The 22,288-nt window shown below is 41.3% G+C and overlaps 1 protein-coding gene across 1 annotated transcript in view; it reads right to left on the bottom strand.

Moving 5' to 3' along the window:
- slc25a26 (solute carrier family 25 member 26) overlaps positions 1 to 22,288 on the bottom strand; it is a 128,966-nt gene that overhangs the window by 7,903 nt on the left and 98,775 nt on the right. Inside the window, exon 11 of the mRNA XM_054785232.1 lies at positions 329 to 405. The gene's annotated coding sequence lies outside the window, so the exon portion shown is untranslated. The remainder of the gene's footprint in view (positions 1 to 328; positions 406 to 22,288) is intronic.

Below are 22,288 nucleotides of genomic sequence, written 5' to 3'. Positions count from 1 at the left end.
ACATGTCCAGTGCGGCGAGAAGGGCGCAGGTGATGTTGCAGTAGTGGGAGCGCTGAAGGGAACACTGGGGATGAAAGGGATCAGCCCGGAGTGTTGGATGCAGGATCACATGGTGTTTGGCCAAGGCCTGAGGAAGTATCATATGTGACACATTCATGTGAGTTACTCTGGACTGAATCAGTTTCTGGGACCACCCGCCTGGGGACATGCTGACAGATACACAAAAGGGCGGCCACACAGGCGCAAAATCACGCACAGTTGTACTGTACACACTTAAACATTATGCATGAGATTATCTGCAAACATATGCCCTGTCAAAACACAGTACCTGATTTAGGGGCGCCTCTAGAGGTACAACAGATAGATTGCACTCCACCTTAGAAGTTCCTCAGTAACAGTGACGTGCTGTCAAGGCAGGCAGGTGAGGAAAAAGGAAAGGAAAAAAGAATAACTATAACATAAAATATATATTAATATTTATCAATTGAACTGTGTTATAAATGTATTTTCGGTATGATCGTTTTTAACAATCTCTTAAGTAGAAATTGCTGAATTTGCACATTTCCTTATCACATACGGGGCAGAAGCCTAACATGAGGCTGCCATGAGTGGCTCCTCTTGGCTGAGTGCACAACACATAGTGTTGGATACCGATTTCTTTTTGTCAGCTTGTTGCCCTTATATATAATGTTTGCGGAAGCATTTATTATACACCATGACTTTCTACTGCCTGTGTAATTTAGTTATTTGAAGTGTGAGGTCAATCGGACAATAAAATACAAAGACATGTACGCAGTACAGTCGTCCCTCGCCACATTGCGCTTTGAATTTCCAGGCTTCACTCTGTCACGTTTTTTCCAAATATATGAATTAATAAATCATTGCTGTTTCATGGGTGACTGTAACCTATTATTAGTCGAAGAATATGCCTATTTAAGCAAATTTTACTTTTTTTCCCCCCTAAATTAAGCATTTGCAAGCAAACAAATGGCTAAATGCACTCAAATACAAATATAAGGCGTTCAGAAAGATGTGATATGTAGTATTCTACACTGGCCACTAGGTGTCAGTAATGTTACTGTAATGTTTGTTGAGACGTACAAGCACCAGCCTCGATCGCTGGAACAACAGGCTTCTATTGCAGGTTTTAGGTTTCAGGTTTCACAGGCCCAATAATCGAAAAATCCAGAATAAAAACACGGGCTATTGTAACCCATGACAAGCTCAAACTCAACTCTTCACCCCCAACATCACTTCCTGTCTGTCCCTGACCGGAAGACATTTACAGCAACACTTACAAGCATGCATCTTATTTACATCTTAAGTGGTTTATTTACTCTTATTATGTCCACTATATTGGGTAATATGAGCGTAAAGGTGACAATACGGGTGTTATTTCATGTCTAGAGGGCTCTAATAATGTTAAAAACCGTATTTAGAAGGTCGTACACAGGTTTTATGTGCTCTAACTATGAAAATATTTGATTTATAAAGAAGGAATCTTACTTTGTTTATCCCGGTCAGGCCTGGAAGCAATTAGCCGCGATAAACAAGGATTACTGGACTTACTGTAGAGACTGGACTCTGAAACAACAAAATATCAGAGCTTTTCCCTGGGAAGGATAGGGCGCATTTATTTCGTATACAAATAACTACAAATGTTTATTCAAATAAATGAATAAATGGGACTAAGAAGTACAGTCGTCCTTCACCACTTTGTGGTTAGAATTTCACGGTTTCACTCTATCAAGGTTATTCAAAATAATTAAATTAATAAATGATCACTTTTTTGTGGTTGACTACAGCCTGCTGTTAGTCAAAAAATATGCATATTTAAGCAAATTTTACATATTGTAGGCCTAATTAAGCATGTTCAAGCATAAAAATGACTAAATTCACTAAAATATAAGGCATTCAGAAAACACATTCAGGAGGTGATGTGTAGTATTCTACACTGGTCACTAGGTGTCAGTAATGTTACATTGATGAGACCATTGCCACCGCAGCAAGTACGCTCTCCCGAAAAAACAACACCAATGAACTCTCCCATTGCAAACGTGAAAGTCTATGTCTTATCTAATATGTCTTATTTTCTGTTATAATGTATCTTATATTGGGTAATACGAGTGTAAAGGTGATTATAGGGGTGTTATTTCGTGCCTAGAGGTCTATAATAATATAAAACCCGTATTTAGAAGGTTGTAAACAGGTTTTCTATGCTCCAACTAAAAAATATTCAATTTATAAAGAAGGAATCCTACTTTGCGGAAATTCACATATCACGGTCGGGTACCAATTAACCGCGATAAACGAAGGATTACTGTATCTGAAAATGAAATGGAAGTGAATTTATTCCCTTTTTTTCTGTTATCCTCTTATTGAGTCACTTGTTTTAACACAAAAAAACATTGCTCTGTAGTTAACGTGGAGTCAAATAATTAGTCCATTGCTTATCATTCGGGTTAGTCCCTTTTAAATCCCTTTTTATCAGAACAGCCATGCTCATGCTTTCGAAAACACAAGAGCTTAAAACAAAGCGATGATATGAAACAGATGCTTTATACAAGACAACGAAAACATTTGGTATATCAGAACATTCTTCATGCTACATGGATAAAAGGATTTAATGAATGAGTCCAGAATGTTAAGCCATCTGTATCAATCATCACCTCGCTTTCAAAGACATAAAAGGAAAAAAAAAAAGGTTATTTGTATCTTTTATCATCACATGCATCTTCCCTGTTCGTTAGACTGGTCTAATCAGCATGTGGTGCTGTCACGGTAGACCCATTAGTGAGGTGTTCATAGACTGTCGTGCTTCTCCATTCCACCTGGAGCTGTTCCAGCACTCATGATTGACAGCTCAACTCTCAATAATTCATCTGGCCTGAGCTGTGTGAAGGTCAGGAGATCATCTGTAAGGGGTGCTGGGGAGAGGAGACACTGTCATCAAATATTCATAACAGACTATACAGTACTGCCGATACGTTCTGAAAATACACAATCTCCTCCGCTAAATACAGCACAGATTTGTCCCATGTAGCTTCAGTGAAATAGCAATGCTGCTAATACAGTTTCGGCACATATAAAATTATTAGAATTCCTATTTCTTAATAAATAAATAATGTGACGTCCCAGTACAGTTAAACTGCACATTTTGCCGTGACCTTTTATTGTGGCCGACTTAAGGCACAACTGTGCAATAATCATGCGGTCCAATCAGCATCTTGATATGCCACGCTCGTGAGGTAGATGAATTATGAATGATGAATTCTCACTAACACAGATTTTAGACAGATATGTCAACAATATTTGAGAGAGATAGGCCTTTTGCGTAGATAGAAAAAAGTTTTGGATCTTTCAGTTCAGCAAAAATACAACTTTTGCGTTTAGATTTGTGTTGCCCGCATCTCCACTCTACAGAACCATTCATTGCTTTGAACGCGGTCTGGATAGCAGATGCTTTTTTTTTTTTCCTCCAGTTGACGGAAAACCCCATCTGGAGGAAAAACTATAGACAGACAGAATAAAAAAAAAAATGCATTCATCTGCAAAAATGTGCAGCGACGGTTCAACCTGAAAGGGCTGATGGATTGCTTCAGTCATGCAGGGGAAAGACCATTGCTTTGTCTCATACAACAAAATGATGGAAAGAAGACCTGCGTAGTTTGCTAAATATTTACTAGAACTACAAGTTGGGGTTTTTTTTAAACTTACTATGTGACTTTCGGGGGGGATTGAGAATGCATCATAGCACAGAGAAAAATTGGTGAAAGTTTCATCATCCAATAGCAATACTGCATCTTCTTGTGGGACCTATCTAGAGCTGGACTCACTATCCGGTTGCACTGATTTAAACAGTCTAAAAGCCTTATCTATTAATCCATCCATCCATCCAGCTTTTATTCGAGGTTGGGGGTTATTCGAGACTTCCCTCTCCTCAGATACTTCATCCAGCTCCTCCCGGCGGATCCCAGGCTAGGTGAGAGACTTGGTCTCTCCAACGTGTCCTGGGTCTTCCCCGAAGCCTCCTACTGGTCGTACGTGCCCTGAACATTTCCCCGGGGAGGCGTCCGGGAAGCATCCTGACCAGATGCCCAAGCCACCTCATCTGGCTCCTCTCAATGCAGAGGAGCAGCGGTTCTACTCCGAGTTTCTCCCAGAGGACAGTGCTTCTCACCTTATCGCTAAGGGAGAGCCCAGCAACCCTACAGAGAAAACTCCTTTCGGACGCTTGTACCCGCAATCTTGATCTTAAATGACTTATTAATTCGTATTATGTCTATAATATTGTATAATACGACTGTAAAGGTGACTATTGGAAGATTAGTTCACATCTCGAGGGCTCTAGAAGGTCTTAAACAGATTTTCTATGCTCCAACTCTGAAAATACACAATTTATAAATAAGGAACCCTACTTATCACTGTAGGGTCTGGAACCAATGAACCACAATAAATGAGGAATTACTGTGTATAAGAGCTGCGATAACTTCTGCCACAACTTCAGTCAATTTCCAAGTTAAGTTTGCCCCGCCATTTGAGAAGCGCTGCTGCACAGGAATCGTACCGTGAAGATGCGTACCAAGATGCATGTTCATGTGACGCATCATCATTGTCCAAAATATCGCAAGCTTGGCTTTTTTTTTTTTTTAAGTCACTATTTATTAGTCGGTTGTATTTATGTATCGTATTCATGTAAAATCTCCTTTAATATCATCTGTGGTGAATTACAGTTGGCTCCCTCGGACTGAGAAGAGACGTTATTTATTTCACAAAAGGTCTGTGATCTCTGAGTGCCGTTGTTTATTTATACCTTTGGGTTTTCTTGACTTTGTAATCATCCTGATCAAATGAAAGAGCTTGTCGGCCTCGTAGAATCTATTAATCGGTGATGCATTCATGTGTCCAAAGAACGAGACATGACAAACGACCGTGTGTTGTCTGAGGATATATGGAATCTCTGAGCAGTTGTGCTGGGACTCGGCGATTGGAGCCACAGGTGTTAAACAGCTAAGCGCTTTAGCTGCTCGAGGCGGAAAGATGTTATTGAACCAGGAAGGCTTCTCAAACAACACCCCCTCCTTTGCAGGGCAACTCAAAGCTCAGAGGTCAAAGGCCACAGTGCGCAGCAATGGAAGCCATTTGTTTGGTTGTCATGGCTCAACAGGTGAGCCCTGGGTGGGGGACCAGGCTTCTCAAAACATCTCATACGGCAAAAAAAAAAAAAAAATACCCCCACCAGACTCAATATGAGGAATGTCCACCACACACGGTCAGTCACTCACCACATACTCGTCACAACAAGCCGTGTTTGCTGCTGTTCACACTGCTCTGTTTGTTTTGCAGCTTTGTGAGGGAGGCTTTCCCCGTAAAAATGCTATAGCGGTGAGAAGAAGAAAAGCCATGGCCACCGCCGGTGAACAGCGCAATGTTTGTTTTTGTTTCAGTGTCACAAGGTCTATGTTTTTTTTCCCCCTACTTGCCTCTCACAGAGCTGCACCTGTGGAGCAATGGACCACAAGTGGTAGCGTTGTTTTATGTAGGATGCAGCCTACAGGCTTTTGGCCAAAACAGACTTATCATCACCTTCAACAAGTTGCTGCACACATTCCTCCCCCTTTCAGTCTATTGTAGAACGTGTAGGGACAGTTGAGCTTTTTCTATAGATGCTGCACAGCTCATTTATTTACCTACTGAGTGACCTCCATATTTCTTAACAATGAGGACTGATGAGGTAACTGATGTCCTGTAGCTGTGGATAAATGATCTCATGACCAATTTTGAAGTGCACAAGTTAAAGGTTTAGCTAATGCTCGTAATGCCATCCACTTTTTAATCATAATCTGTATATATCTAAAGTAATTTCCGCTGTATGAACCGCAGCTTTTTTCTTAAACTTTGACCCCTGCGGCTTATACAGCGGTGTGGCTAACTTATGGCCATGTTCTAATCTTTTGACATCGCCTTTAATTCAGGACTACTAATAATCGTTTAAATACTGTGCCGCTCACAAGTCAGTGAGGAACCGGTAGCTCCTTCTTTGGCAGGAGCCAATCACAAGCTATAAGGGAACTCACGGCGACCTTGTCAACCCATCGGAAACGGCAGGAGGTCATGACTCAATATCACAGTCTAACAGTCTTATGGTTTCATCTTTAAAAAAACACTAAAATCATCACACAGCAACTAAACTCTCAAAAGGTAGGTAAGAAATATACAATACAAGTACCAATACGAGTTTAGAATAAAAAAAACAACTCTTTTATTAGCTTGACTATTCTCTTGAGACAAAATGTTTGAAGTAAATGACACTTTTTCTTTAACTTACATTCAATTTGTCTTATTTTGTGAATTTGTCATTTGTGAAATGCATCCAGGAGCATCACAGTAAAAGAAGCTTCATGTGTTCTTTCATCGCACAAGATGTCACCTGACATTAATTTGAGGGAAGAGCTGCTGCGTATATCGGTATCGGTTGATATCGGTATCACAAATGAAGTGCTGGACGATGTCGGTATATCGGATATTGACAAGGAAGCCAAAATCGAGCATCTCTACTTATCTGAGGCTTTTCCTCAGCTTTTATTTGCTAAAGGGTCCAGGTTACACACTGCTTATGTGATCACTTCAAAAAAGTATGCCGGGGTCGAGGATAGGATTTTTTGCCTGAATAATGTACTTATTGCAATGGACTGTATGCTCGATGCCAGTGAAGTTTGCATCCTCGAATGGGTCCTGGTGTTCCAATCACTTATCTGATGCACAAGCTACACATAAAGACATCATATGGACTCTGAGATTGCTATCCAAACATAGTCTGTTTTTGCAGATGGTACCTTCGTCTACTAACAAGCATGCAGCCATGGTCCAAAGCTGAATGTGACAGTGGTTTAGATTAATTACCAAAGGGGATTGGTGGCAATTTCAAAGCTGTAAAAACAAGACAAGACCTTTAAAAACATCTGTTAGGTGTGTGTGTGTGTGTGTGTGTGTGTGTGTGTGTGTGTGTGTGTGTGTGTGTGAGAGAGCAAGCGAGAGGGTAAAATATAGTGAATTAAGCCTAAGAAAAATATGTATACCATCATCAGCATTTTCCCGTCTTAAGAGTAGACACACAAGCACATATGCTACAGCCCCCATCTTGACGGCCGTGCAATAGAGATAATTACATTTAAACACAGTCGTTTAAAGATAAACGAGCAGTAGTAAGTAATGATGGCTTATTTCCCATCTGTCCGTGCACGGCTCTGCAGCTGAGCCCTGTGAATGCACATCAGTGTTCCGAGCGTGCAGAACTGCTTCCGAGCCACAACTCATGGCACCAATTACGTGAATATAATATTATGCATCAGTGACACCAACAAAACCATCCTAATAATTGCTACAAAAACCCAATAAAAAACTGAAAAGACCACAGCATAACATATGTGGGGGAAGAGAAGTAGAGATTTGTAGTTAACCACAACAGTTGTGGTTCTGACTCACACGCCTGTAAAATAGCTAGCAGGGGAAGAGCGTTCAAAGAGGGTTGAAACTAACACTGCCGCACATATTCATTCATTCATTAATTTTTGAAAAACCGTGATAGAGTGAAGGAGCGATCTTTGAGCCACAATGTGGCATGTGGCATTTCCATTTCAAAATAAGTTACCAGATATTCTTTGTTGCCCTAAAAGTAGGGATGTCCAATATTGGCTTTTTAGCTGATATCATATATGCCGATATTGTCCAACTCAATTTCCGATATCGATATCAGCCAATACTGATACTGACATGTGTGACACAAATATCTCCTGTCTTGGAATTAACACATACAGTATCTGTTGTGAAGCTAATGCATACAGCAACAGCAATTAGCTTCTCAACGTTGCTGTAAAGACATCTGAGTAATCCTTGCGATTAGGCTTAGGCTGTGACATTTGTTTTAAAAGTCAACAGAGTAGCCATTTACGTATTTTTGATCATCAAAAAGTCCAGGGGAACAAAAACAAGTGTCATAATTTTCATGTATGCCTAGCATGCATGTACACAGTAATTCCAGGCCAAAATGAACATATTTTGCACCATCAGACTTTAATGAAATTTCATCTGCAGATAAATATTAAAGTGAATTTAAATCCTACATACCTTTTATCTTGTCTTGAAGCTTCAATCCATGTGTTTGAAAGACTTAAAGTTGGACTTAACATTCTAAGCCGTCGTAGGAGTCGAGGTGGTCCAACACAGTATAAATCCGATACGAAATTGAAGAGGAAGAAGAAATCTACCTAACAAACATGTATAAGAATGGAAATACACTCGATATCATATGAAAAAGCAGCATTTTCACAAACGTCTCCATGCACTCTCCTGAGCGTGCACACACAGTGTCAGATTTTATTGTCACTTACTTCCGGGAATTGTAACATTCCTACTAGTGAGGATAAGCGGCATAATAAAAATGGATGGCTGGAATGGAAGGAGCGAGCTAGTTTTCGACTAGCCACCCACGGTTGTTTACATGCTTGAGAGGCGGTTTGATGAGGTCGGGAAATACGGGCGCCCATAGGCCTACAGTATATACAGCATTATGTTTATCATCGGCTTTCATTATAGGGAAAAGTTCCGACACCGATATTGGTCGATACTGCATTTTTATGCCAATATCTTGCCCACAACATCGGTGGACCGATATTATTTGACATCACTGCTAAAAAGGTATAAATCCAAATCCAAACATGTACAGACACAGTCATCAGATCAAGTTGGCTTGTTGTGAATATGAACCATCTAACCAACTGCAAGCAGAATTTTTTAGGGATCCAATGGAGCAAAATGTTTAAAAAAATTAGGTGTTTTTCTGACTTTTTACATTTAAAATTTTTCAAGTTTTTTTGAATGCCTTCCACTTCTTCCTCACTAAAAGTCATGAAAATGAAAACACAAACATGCAAACGCTCCAAACATTTGCACTCAAAGCAATGGAGGGCGTGAAGTGTTGCGCAAGCGGCTTATCCCAGGTGCAAATCAATTTTTCTGCGATGACAAAGTGCTGCAGTGCATTTCCACATTCCAATCCAGTCCTTCTGTTTCATTCTGATGGTTTAAAAGTCAGGTAAGTGCTGAAAGGCTGATCTGAACATTTGATACATGATGCAGTGACTTTGGAAAACATGGATTTTTCCTTTCCACTGGATTACATTACATGGCAAATGCTTTTGGAGAGCGAGCAAGATTTGCCTTTGTTAAACAGCTTAAATGTGTTTAAACTGTATACCAGCATGAGCTGGAGGATTTTGTCTACTTAGTGTGACCTGCGATCACCAAAGACAGCTACAGTGTGAAGGATAATCTTCCCGAGAGCAATTAGATCTTTGACACAAAGTTGGCAATGTCACACCGACTCCTGTTTAATGGTTGATATTACTGTCAACATAAAGTGGGTTTTCATTTAACCCTGTGGAGTCCTGATGTTAAACAGGCTCTATGAGGTCCTCAACTGTTACGACGTCAATTAACCTCAATATATAGGATTTTTCTGCTTTCATTTATTCTCAGAATGTAATCTGTAGTTATTCACAGGGGTGTCATAAGATCTTGTGAGATTAAAACGTGTTCTCGTTCAGAAAAAAAAAGTTTCGTGGTAACTCGGCCTGGGACTAATTAATCACACAATAAATGGAAATCGTAAATTTTGCCGGAATCAATATGTTGCCATGTGCATGCGTGGCTGTTTTCTTCGTCTCTCGCCTCCAAACTGGAAGGAAGAAGGTTCACTCTGTGTATTGGTTTCAGCACCTTGGTGCATTAGTTCCATAGAACAACGGCATGAACGGAGTGAGCCCTTTTGTCAGTCATACAGTCTCTTTGTCTCGGTGGGTGGAGGCAGGGCCGGTAGCATATACACATACGCAGAAAAGTGTAGCATAGTAGAAATGATATGAGTAGATTGAAATATATTGTCATAAATTCTTTCAAATATAGCTCGTTCTCGTAGACCCAATCTCATGCATCGTCTCGTCTCGTGAACTGTTATTTATGGTTATGGTGAGGCTTTGACACAAAGCAGAGTGGGGGTTTGTGTCTAAAGGTGAAGGGGACGGAGAAGTGAGCTTTATATGACAAAGCTCTGCAAAAAATGAATATTTTGTCAGACATTTGAGTGTTTTTCCTACCGTTTGTTTTCGTGTTTCGCCGTGTTGTTTGTCGCATTTTTGCCATGTCAAGAAGGTCATCCGGGGCGTAAAGAATACACAGCTGATTCAAGGAGGAAATCATCTTAATCCAAGTAACTCCTCCCAAAAAGAAATACTGGCCCAAAGTTGATATATGCCATGATGTTCAATGTTTTGTAGTTCATAGTTCAAATTGTAAATCTATACCCCTTTATTTATGTACATTCTGGGTGGATTATTTAATATTTCACTGTTCTGGACAAAGATGTCAGATGTTGTTCCTGGTATCTGCTGGAGCAGCCCTGGTGGTTACTGCCCCGAGGGCCCCGATCACCACTGGCACCAAGGTTGCCTTGACACCAGCTCTTCCTTCAGCTTTTAGTTTTTTCTCAAGCTTTTCGTGTTCCTTGTAGCCGTGACGTCGCTGTCACTCAGGATTGCTACATCTATCAGCACCACCGTCTTCTCATGTTTATCTACTTCCGCTATGCCAGGCTGGTTTGCCATTAGCAGTTTGTCAGTCTGTTCTGGAAGTCCTTCAAGATCTTGGCCTGGTTGATCTCAGCCGCCTTCGGTGGGGTCTGCCATCTTCACTCTGAGGCCTCCAGTCCATATTTGGTACAGATGTTCCAGCGCACTATTCCTGCAACGTAGTTATGCCGCTTCCAGTTGTCCTGCCAGCATTTCACGCACCTGCACTATCTCTGGAGCTTCTTTGGACAGCCTGCACCTGGGCTGCCAGGATTGGTGCATTTGTGCTGTCTTTCAGGCCAGCCTTTTCCAGCCACTGGTATGTTTTTCCGATTCCACCTCTTCAATTTGTCGGTGGCACATGCCATTCAGAGGCTTGTCTTTCCATGACGGCTCATCTGGATCCTTACTGGGCTTCTTGCCTCAGGCATTCACTTAGCATGTTAACCCTGGGGGGCCGCCTTCTTGCCTTCACCATCAGGCGGTAATCACAGTGTGAATGTCTTACAGAAAGTGCTTTTAACTTTGTACAACTTTGTAAGTCGATGGGTTTAAACTTTTGATCAGATAACAAACAGCCTGTTTGAGTTTGAATGCAGTTTTCAATAAATTGACAACTCTATTTTGTCTCTTGCACATGTTTCTTCTTTTTGTGTTTTGACGCTCTGCTTACAATCGGATTAAAATCCACCACTGCAAAATGAAAATAACTGTAATTTTCCCTCAATTTTCAGATTTTGTTCAGGAGTGTATGAAACCTGCTATAGAAACCTGCACATACGGGACACACAATCTCAAACTCTATTAAATAAGTCTAAGTTTAAGTGATATAAAATGTTTGATTCTGGAAAATTAAGTATGATGACCCTCGTCCAAAGGTTCCCTCATCTGGAGATGTCCAAGAGGAAACGAGAGATGATTATGTCTCATGCAAGACAATCAATTATCACTCCCAGACTCTCCATGTCACTTCAACCCTGAGGTATTTCTAATATTCCCTGCTATAGTCACAAATGAATCAGCTGTGCTGTGTTTGTCTTGGAGCCTCCTTACAAGTGTGGAGACGCTAAGTACTTTATTAGTAATTATTCTCACTGCACAAGGTTGACTTCATCTGCATGACAAGAAACATGCATCACTTATTATAATTTTTTTAATTGTATGTGTTTGATTTTGAGCAATTTTCTTGTTACTTTGTTTTGTAGAGAACATTGTGTTGACATATTTTTACAAAACATTTAATTTGACCATTTTTAGCACTGTGGCATAGTGGTTAGCATGTCTGCTTCACAGTCGGGAGGTAGGGGGTCATGTCCTCCCTGTGCTTGCGTGGCTTTTCTCCAGTCGTAATATTACCCTTGCCCAAGGCCAAAGGTCAAATGAGTCCCCCCTTTTCGTAGATGTCTCAGGCAATGCCTGTTATGACGGCATATTGAAATAATCTGAGATTTCAAGAATAAAGTCGTACATTTACAAGAATATAGCCGTAAATTCCCGAGAAAAAACTCAGAATTTTATGTTACAGGCATTGCCTGAGGCAGCTATGATAAGGGGGGACTTATGTGACCTCGGCATGTGGAGGGGGCGGGGTAAGGAAGGCGCAAGTGAGAAGGGCTAGCATGCTAATCTGTTTGTGCTCAACTGCTGTGTTTTGCTGCCACGTTATAAATAAAAGCTTGCCTGAAGCACGAGGAAAGTTTCCTTCCTTCCTGAAGAACTATGCTCTATTTTCCCTCTGACGTGTATGACGTAATATTACCACTTTATTCTCATAAGTTTATGACTTTATTCTCGTAATTTGCAACATATTTTCCCGTAAATTTTAATTTTTATTCTCATAATATTACGAATTTTTTTCTCGTAAATTTACAATTTTATTCTCGTAAATTTACGACCTTATTCTTGTAAATTTACGACTTTTTCGCTCATAAATTTACGACTTTATTCTTGTAATATTAAGATTTTTTTTTCCCGGAAATCTACGACTTTATTCTCGTAAATGCATGACTTCTCATAAGTTTATGACTTTTATTTTCTTAAATTTACGACTTTATTCTCATAAATTTACAACTTTATTCTCAAAATCTCTGATTTTTTTTTTTTTTTTTCAATGTGGCCCTAATACTCTGTTGTAATAACGAATGACAGTTGTGTGTGTGGAAATAAAAGTACAACAAAAACAAATATGATTACTAAGATTACTGCAGTTTCCGGTTATTTCTTTACAAAAAAACTCCACTGATTCTATACTGATTTGTGGTTATTTAGTAGAAAGACATTATCACAAATACTGGATGGATTTACAGATGCAGGAATGTGGCACATTGTTACGCCACATGTGCTCGCATGTTCAAAAAGCACAACAAATTGAGCACAGGAGGCGACGTGTGTGTGTGTGTGTGTGTGTGGGAATGGGGATGATCGGGCAGGTTTGACACACAGCAGCACCCAAAGGCAAAACAAATCGCCTCCTGGGGTCTGCGGTGCGAAAGGTTAAACAGATCTGCAGGAATGACGCCACGACGGAAGGGAAGCAGCACTGTGAACAAGAGTCAGTCGTCAGCTGCTGTCATGAACTAATAAGGAATGAATGACTTTAACTGTCAGTAAAGTGATATTTACAAGGCAGGTATCACATATTATTATTATATTTAACAAATTACGGTATCTGCTCTGTCGATGCTATCAAAAACTGCCAAAAAAGTTCACGTTTATTGATTTTGGGCCTTTTACCCGACGACTACCAGATAGTAAATCATCCTCATATGGAAGACATTGTCAAGAACTTGTGTGAGAACAGATGCCAACGCTTCTGACATCTGATGGCACGGCAAATGTGTGTGTAAATGTGTTTTGTGTTGCTTTAAAAATCTGTCAAGGTACAGGAGAATGTTAATATGCCCCACATGGTGGATTCGTCTTGGTGTATGGCTGATAGCTTTATGGTTATCTCTGGTGATGAGAGGACATCCGCGCCTCTTCCTGCCTTTGAATGACTGACCCCTGCTTCCAGCAGGTACTGTAAATGATGTAAACTCATCAAAGAAGGCCACTTATAGTATTCTGTATTTATGTTGGCAAGGTTTACATTTTTCACAACCCGGTTTGCGTAAAAGTCATCTTCCAATGCTGAAGGAAGGCTCAGTGCCATGAACTATCCCTTTGGTTTTTATTTACGCTATCCAGTGATGTCACTTATTCCACACAGCAGGAAAACTACTCTTCTAATAACATTCTATCTTCCCTTGATAATGGTATGAACTGCAACAACATAGATCATTTGTGATTCTTTTGAAAACGTCACTACAGTAGGTCCCCGTTGTTCACGGGGGTTAAGTAACTGAGACGCCCATAAAAAGCAATTATTAGATGAGATTCAGCACCAGAACCCTCCCCGTCTCACTTCAATATGCTTCACACTCTTATTAAACGCATTTTAGATGATAAAATGTACACGTACTCACCAATAACGAGTGATAACCAATGACCAATGTCGGAATCAATTTGTATTTTGTGGTGGTTTTATTGTTCTGTCTTATTGTCATTATACTTTTGTTGCATTCATATGCAGTATTTGTATTTAAGTACATGGCCAGGGAACTACAGATCAAAAAAAATTAGCCTTTTGGCTAAATCAGGCTTTTTTAACTCATGTATTAGCTCATGTTTTATGAAACTGGATTGTCTCCTACAAATAAACTACTCTAATCTAAACAGATGGATCTGGAGTCACGATATAGAAGTTATATATAAGTTTTACTTTTGCCTCTCACAGCAACTATGGTGCGTTCAAGGACTGCCGAACAAAGTGCAAAATGTCAACACTTATTATTAAAAACATTATCGATGAAGCATAAAGGGGGCTTTCTTTAACAGTGGTACATGTATGCTGTAGATTTTACCTGTAATATCACAAATTTACACATGATTACCAAGTGAGCGTGAATGACGTGTTTTTTCTGTGGAAAAACTATTATCAGAAAGATTTTTTTTTTTTTTTTTTTTTTTTTTTTTACCAAAACGCAGCAGATTTGCTTATAAATCTGTCCAGCTATTTAAACCTGAGGAGTTAGAGTTGACATAATCATTCCCGGATGCTGCGTACAGCTACCCTTTTCCAGATAATAACACTTTGATATCAGCGGGCAATAAGTCAAACTCACTTCCTTTTTTATACATAGAAAATGCAGGAGTTTAAAACTGTGCAAAGTGAATTATACACGCGTAACATGTTCAATGGGAAGAAGTATCCTAATTGTACCTTTTGCGCATGTAGTGGGTGCTTTTACTTGTACTTTTAAACACATCGGCATTCCAAGCAGAAACACACATATATTCACATATACACAAACACAGCCCACAGCACTCTTCTTTGGGTCTTAAGTGTGCATAACATGGCTGCCATTATCCTATTAGCAGCAGCAGCCGCCTGAGGGCAGGTGGAAGGAAGGCGCGAAGAAAAAAGAGGCCTAAATAAAAATGGAAGCCCAAAAACCTCTTCATTGGTGGTAAGATGCAAGGGAAAGAAAATAGCAGGAGTTTAAGCTGGCGTATACTATTTTTCAGCAATTCTAAAAAGGTCTCACTAGTCCCACAATAGTGTATTTGAAGTCTGTTACATAATATAGCCTTGATGCTGGACTTTAGACATTTTAAAAGTACTTCTAGCTAAAAGCGTAAGTGTCCAATGAGGTTTAGCAGCGGACTTTTGCTGTCATCCATCACCTACGCCCTAATGGGAACACACGGTTTTGTGTATCTGTAGCGTTAATGCTAACAATAGGGTGACCAATCGTCCAGTTTTCCCAGGACATGTCCTGTTTTCACGTCCTATTCTGGCCACCTTGTTTTTCTAATTCAAAAGTGGTGAAAGTGTCCTGGTTTGGATTGTTTTTCATTGGGCAATGAAACTGAGCGACATGATGGCACCCGGCTGCGTGTGGTGTCATTCCTGAAAGGCTGCCGTGTGGGAGGCTTTTTGAATTAATGTTGCCAAAATCCGCAGAAAGCCAAAGAAAAAAGCTAAACATGCAGGGAGTTGATCCTCTGACGAGTTTACGAGTCGTAAAATTGGGGACGTTATGCACAGAGCTTCGCAAAACTTAACATTGTTAGAATTTGACCTCAGGTCCTGTTTTTGGAGTCATTTTCATGCCTGTTACTGAACGTTCTTCCTTTGGAATTTGTGCCTTTGGTTCAAGAGAGAATTTTGTAATATAACAATTTTCCGTCCATACAGAGGACGCATACTTGGCGTCTTAGTTTTCAAAATATGGTCGTCCTAGATAACAAGCTGTGTTTGTCCACACCTGTCTCCGACAGAGCGTGTGGCTCAGTGTGCCATTCACGGGGGATGGAAATGATGAGAAGCACCTCGGGGGCTACACGGAAACGTTTTCAGGTCAAAACGGCAAAGCATGTTATCGTTTCAGCCTCTCATCCACACAGAAACGGCGTTCTGGGTACCCTGAAACGTTTTTTTTTTAAAACGGCTTCCAGAGTGGGAAAATCTGAAAAGCCAAGATAATATCAAGAATATTTCAAAGGACATGACTCACCCCAGTCGACATTCTCACGATATTTTGTTGTCTTATACTCCATAATGACGTAATTCCACTTTGTCGTAAGTCTAGTTGAGCCTCGGAAAGCGGAAGACGACGGACTTATGCGCATGCGGTCTTTCATCTTTCATGGTTTGGTGTGTCACGTGGTTCCGTCTGCGTGCCTGCTCACAGCGCCACACGTAGGTGTGCCTTGTGTGTTACATCGTTTTCACTCAAGTGATCCGTTCCCATCCCGATGCAACTATTTGCTAATCCGGCACAGTGTGGACACTCATTTTTTTCAACCCGCCAAAAAGAAAATAAATCTCAGGAACGTTCCCGTGTGGGCAGGACCTTGAAGAGCTGGGTTGAGCCAAGCCGGTACAATGCAACGAGTTGTAGTGACATGGCATGCGTAAAACAGCATCCTTTTTGAAGGTCTTCATGGATTGGGATCTATTTAACAGTCTTTCATACTGACGTGAAACTTTTCATAAAGGCAATGGAAAACATTTTTACCATTCTGACCAGTCCAATTTCCCTGAAAAAGGCTCTTTATTTTTTGTCACTTTGAGGCTCAGCTCACTCTTCAGCTCCTTTGAACTGCCCAAAGTAATGGACTCACCAACTGCTCCATTATGACTTGCTAATTTCCATGATGGATTAATAAAGTAAGCTGCTTTTCTTCTTTCTTCCAGCACCTGCACAGTAGGGGAATAATGATATGCAAACGCTCTATCTCCTTTGCCCTCCAGTACCTTACCTTGCCCATGCCCCCACCCCTTACCTTCATTCTCTCCCAAACTTCCATGCCTTGCTTTCACAAGGTCTCTATTGAAGCCAGGGAAAAAAGCTCAGCAGCAGCAGCTGGTCGCTCTTCAAGGCAGGTATAGAAGGGGTTGGGAGCTCTCCGCATGAGCGAGCCCAGCTCCCCTAGCCCCATTGAGCCCTGCTTTTGCCTCCATTATTCACTGAGGGCTACTTTGTCAGGGGCACGGCAACACAGAGAAAAAGGAGGGATGTCCCTTTTTTCTCTTTGTACTCCACATAGCTATACAAGTGTTCCCAAAGCCTCTGCTAATGAGCAAGCCTCAGCCGATAGAGAAGCAGGTTTGTGGAAGAGAAAAGGTTTGATTAATATGGGTCCTTTCTTCTTGCTGATGGAATGTCAGTCGTGGCCTGCTGGGTGGTTTTGTAGTATGTATGCCTCCTTTAGAATACCCGCAGGAAGTCCATGACAAGTAAAGCTTCTACTGAATGCGCCTGTGTGCATGAAGCAAACTGTAGCCTAATTCAATCACTGTACGTAGGCATTTCAGAGGGGAAAGCGGTTGAGTAAACCTGTTTTTCGGAATCTAAACCAGCTGCAAGCAAACGCACACACCGTGCGCATTCAACATGCATTTGGATTTCTCCGCAGTCAGTGACAGGCCTCAGATCATTTAATGATGTGCTCATAAACACAATGCAGTCCAACTTTTTTGTGTTATCTTTATAAACCACCATATTCTGAACATTCTTGAACATTTTGAAGGAGGCCTCAGTGAAAAGAGACGTTGAAATATGAAATATTGAATACTAACGGTTATAATTATTGAAATACATGCAAGACCTTAGCATATCTTCTCGGCGGAAAACGTTTAGACACCCCTTGTGTAAAGTATGCAAATATACTTATTCATGAGCGCTCTGCCTCAATCTCTGCATCCTGGGGTCCAAACATTAACAGTGTGTGACCCTTTATTCAATTTCTGAGGGGCTGTCCACACTGAAAGGTCAAAAAGGCAACGTATTTTAGTGTTTCAGCCTCTCGTCCACACGGGAACGGCGTTCTGGGTGGCCTGAAACTGTATGTTTTGAAAACGGCTTCCAGAGTGGGAAGATCTGAAAACGCCGGCTTGTCGTTTCCGTGCAGACAGGCGATACGAGAACGATGACGTCACCAACCCACCGCCGCCTCATTGCCGTCACGTGACCGGAAGTGACCAACATAATATCTGAATATTTTGACGGACATGACTCACCTCAGGCGACACTCTCCTGATATTTTGTTGTCTTATACTTCATAATGCCTCGCAGAAGTAATTCGATTTCTCGTAAACGGAAGACGACGGACTTCTTTCTTCTTCTATGGTTTGGAGTGTCACATGGTTCCGTCTGCGTGCCTGTTCACAGCGCCACACGTAGGTGTGCCTTGTGTATTACATCATTTTCAGGCAGTGATGAACTATTTGCTAATCCGGCACAGTGTGGATGCGACTTTTTTTTCAACCCTGTGGACAGGCCAAAGTCTGTGAACATTTTGCTGACTTTCCTGATGCATTATAATGAGCAATCAAGTCAGCTGTGGCAGATTTCTCAGGCTTCTGATTGGCCAAAATAAGCATAACAGCCGGTAAATGTGTTTTTCTGTGGACAGAGATCTTTTTAAAACTCCACTCGTGTGGATGGAGATTTTTTTAAACACTGGAGTGGAGGAAATGTGGGTTTCTTGTTAACAGGAAGCTGGGAGAGGACAGTCTTGTAGGAAAATCAGCAGGGTTGGGAAGAATGGGCCACATCAGGGGCATCCAAACTTTTTCCACCGAGGCCCACATATAGAAAAATCAAAGGATGCGGGGGCCACTTTTACATTTTTTATGCTGAGATATTTTTTATATTCAAAGAAAAAACATCTTGCATTTCGGCGTTGTCACTGGTATCGGTGCTAAAGCGTTGTTTCTTTTTCAAAATATTTTGGCTTTCTTCTTGGAAGTTTTGTCTTCATTCCCATGATATTTTGACTTTATGATTTCAATATTATAACTTGTACCCATCCAAATTTTCCTAAATTGGAACTTTTAATTTTGTTTCGCATAATATTATTTTTTAAAACATGTATTATATTTCACACACTTTCTCTTAATATTATAACTTTATTCTCCTCATAATTTGTCTTTATTCTTGCAAAATTACTGCTCTTTTTTCCATTTTTGCTGTTGTTCTCATTTAATTGTATTTTTACAATGTGCAGAGGGCCAATAAAAAACAGTTGCAGGCCATGCATGGCCCCCGGGCTGCACTGTGGACACCCCTAGACCACATGGTGGGTGCCGTTTGGTGACTGGCTATCCAGTCACTTTAGTTCAATAGAATTTTCCACCTCTGGCTTATGATGCGTTTAAAGGCTTAATGGAATTTAGACTGGTGACCCACTCTGATTTACCCGACTAATTAAACCACTCAGTAGATGTCTAAATGTGCTGTGCCTGTGTGTAAGCAACTATGAAGTCCGAGGTGAGAGGAAAGTCCGAGGGAAGTTCAGTGTGAACGATTTGTACAGTACACTATTCGGTGTTTTAATGCAAGCCTTCACATTAAAACATGCTTGGCCGGAGAAGGGGCAGCAGAGTGAGCAATTAGTCATTTTAATCATCAACAAAAGTCCTACGTGAGAGACGAGTGTGAGACAAAGACAGTATGAGATCTTTTGGTGGTTCAAATGCATTTGCAGTAAAAACAGAGAAACAAAGCGTGCTGGCAGACAAAACCGTGTTTGGCTGCCACAGACGTACAACACAGAGGTCACCTTTCAAAGAGTGAAACAAGCACATTCCTCTCCTTGCATGGAACAAAAACAGTTCCAGGCCATCGCTTCTTTTATGAAATATTCTATTGACAAGGCTTATTAAAACAAACACGGCCAAATACACAGGAGTTGCCCTTCCCTGCACTGCCTTGCTGTTCAACTTTCGTCTGCGTAGTGTCGACACAAGTAAACACCTGCTGAAAAGACATGGAAATTAATCGGCATTTTGGTCATACCTTCAACAATGCATACCTTCATTGAGGCTGACACTGTGGCTTAAACTGTTAGCATAAGAGACAGGGCGAGCACCTCCAGCCACGCCCTCCACGTGATAGAACAGGTCAGGTTAGGGATGTGGAATGGTGCGTCTTTCAGCGCTTGCCACCAGGCCACCAAGATACGAGTCTAACTAGTGACAGAATCTTGGCACAGAAATCCCCTCCTCATTACACAAACACTAAGAAGAAGGCTACGAGTGAGACGGAAAATAATGATACTGACAGGGGCCAGCACCAGCGGTGTTTGGACACCTGCGAATGCTGCCACAACAAAAGTCCTTTCTACAGGCACCTTTTTTGTGTTCTCACCTCCTCGGCTATTATTCCATTCACTTCCTGGTTCAGTCTCATCAAGAAGTGCTTATGATTTTGTGGTATCGCTGTCAAATTTGTGCTCAAAATACAGAGGAACCTCTGAGGTTTGACGTCATCTGTTCTGGGGACGCGTACATTTTTTTAAGTAATCTGTTCCAGGAGTCAAATAACCATTTTGAAAGTGACCAGTGAAAAATAAGTTAACAACTTCAGGTAATAAGACCTAAAAACAGCAAAACCACCAATTGAACCGTTAACGGACAATGAAAAAGGTGTCATGTAGCACATGTTTTGGTGAAATTCCGACTTGCATGACTTCAGGGACTGTAGTTACGCTGCGCTGGGGTGGGGGGCACCACAGCCATGGGGAGAGGGAATTGTTTTGAGTCAGCATTTTGTATATTTTGCATGTGTAAATGATATGATCAATAACAGAGGCACGTCAATGATTTGGCACCCCACCGCTCCCCTCGCCCCCACACATACTATAGGCACTCCTGCCAGTGCCCCCGAGAGCACGTACATGCTGGAGGGTTTTTCCTTTAAATCGTTTTGTATTATTCTAATTGTCATTATTAATGTATGCAATGTATGTTTAAAATGCCTGCTTGCCCATCGGAGCGTGGGTAGCTGCATTCCTGGTTTAAGTTCCTTTATATAAGAAAATGGGATGTCTTTCTTGTCACAGTGACGCTGACCTTTGAACAATAATCACAAAAATAAAATGAGTTCGATCCCATAAAATATTGGGGAAAATAAATGCATTATCACATCAGTGCCCTTCTCTCCCTGAAAGTGACCAACAGACATGCCGTCTCGTACGCATTTAACCCCTGAACACGGTCGTACCCCTTGCCGCTCTTCAGGCATGCGCCCCGCCAGCTCCAGCCCTGAGCCCAGGCCCCGTGCCAGTGCCCCACAAGCAAAAAGCGTTGCGAGATGCGCTCCTCCAAAAACAAATTCAGAGCTGTGGCGACGCAGATCGTTAAGGCTGACTGTCCCTCGCCCGCAACATTAAGCCGTCAAGCCAAATAGAGTCAAGGTTTGCTCACAGAGCTGACGCCACGCTACCAACCCTGACAAAGGCAGGGGTGCCCAAAGTGCGGCCCTGGGGACATCAGCGGCCTGTGGCTCATTTGTCATTGGCCCGAGGCCCACTACAGAAACAAAACCAATAATAACCAATAAATTAACCAATAATAACACAGAGCTTTGTCTTTAAATATGTATCACTTTTTTAAAAAACGTTTTACAGAATAAAATACATATATATATATAAATATTAGGGGGTGGGGAGGTAGGTCTTGCCCAGGTTCATGGCTGAGAGCAGGCACCTGGGTCTTAAAAAGGCTGGCCACCACTGCTCCAGTTGGTGTATTTTTGGGTTGAGAATTTGAGTTATGTGAGCAATGTGTCTCAGCTGGCTATCATTTTTAAAAAGAGGCATCTTTAATGGTTTAGACAGGAATGATAATGCCAGCGTTTTCAACAACATCATTTCAATGTCTGCATTTTCACCTCGAACATGCCAAAATGGCGCAGCATAAACAGCCCCTTAGTAAGAACTGCATGGATACATGCAAGGCTTTTACGTGTGGTACATGAGCGCTATCATGAAGTATTGTCCTATCATTCATTTTACCTTTCTCGACATCTGTCTTGCAGCTTAGCAGGGAGCACGGTCTTAACAGACAGTGTTTCTGCTTCCTATTAGCAAAGCATCTCCACGCTCCTGCAACACCCGTTATCCATCCAGCGGCAGTATGGTCACTTGGCTGCCTTTCACGCCTCTCTATTTTACAGTTGATGAATCGCTGCAGCAGATGGTTTGTTATCTTTGAAGATTCCAGAAAGACAAGCATGATGAATCCACCTCAGGCCATACATATCCATCATCCATCTACTTGACATCATGATGTCTCTCTAGCTCCCCTCCAAAGAAAGACAAAGAGTGAATAT

This window comes from Dunckerocampus dactyliophorus, chromosome 8, assembly GCF_027744805.1.
Source record: "Dunckerocampus dactyliophorus isolate RoL2022-P2 chromosome 8, RoL_Ddac_1.1, whole genome shotgun sequence".
In the NCBI taxonomy this organism is placed as follows: Eukaryota; Metazoa; Chordata; class Actinopteri; order Syngnathiformes; family Syngnathidae; genus Dunckerocampus; species Dunckerocampus dactyliophorus.
The sequence above is the reverse complement of the archived record's forward strand: the minus strand, read 5'-3'. Positions and strand labels throughout refer to the sequence as shown.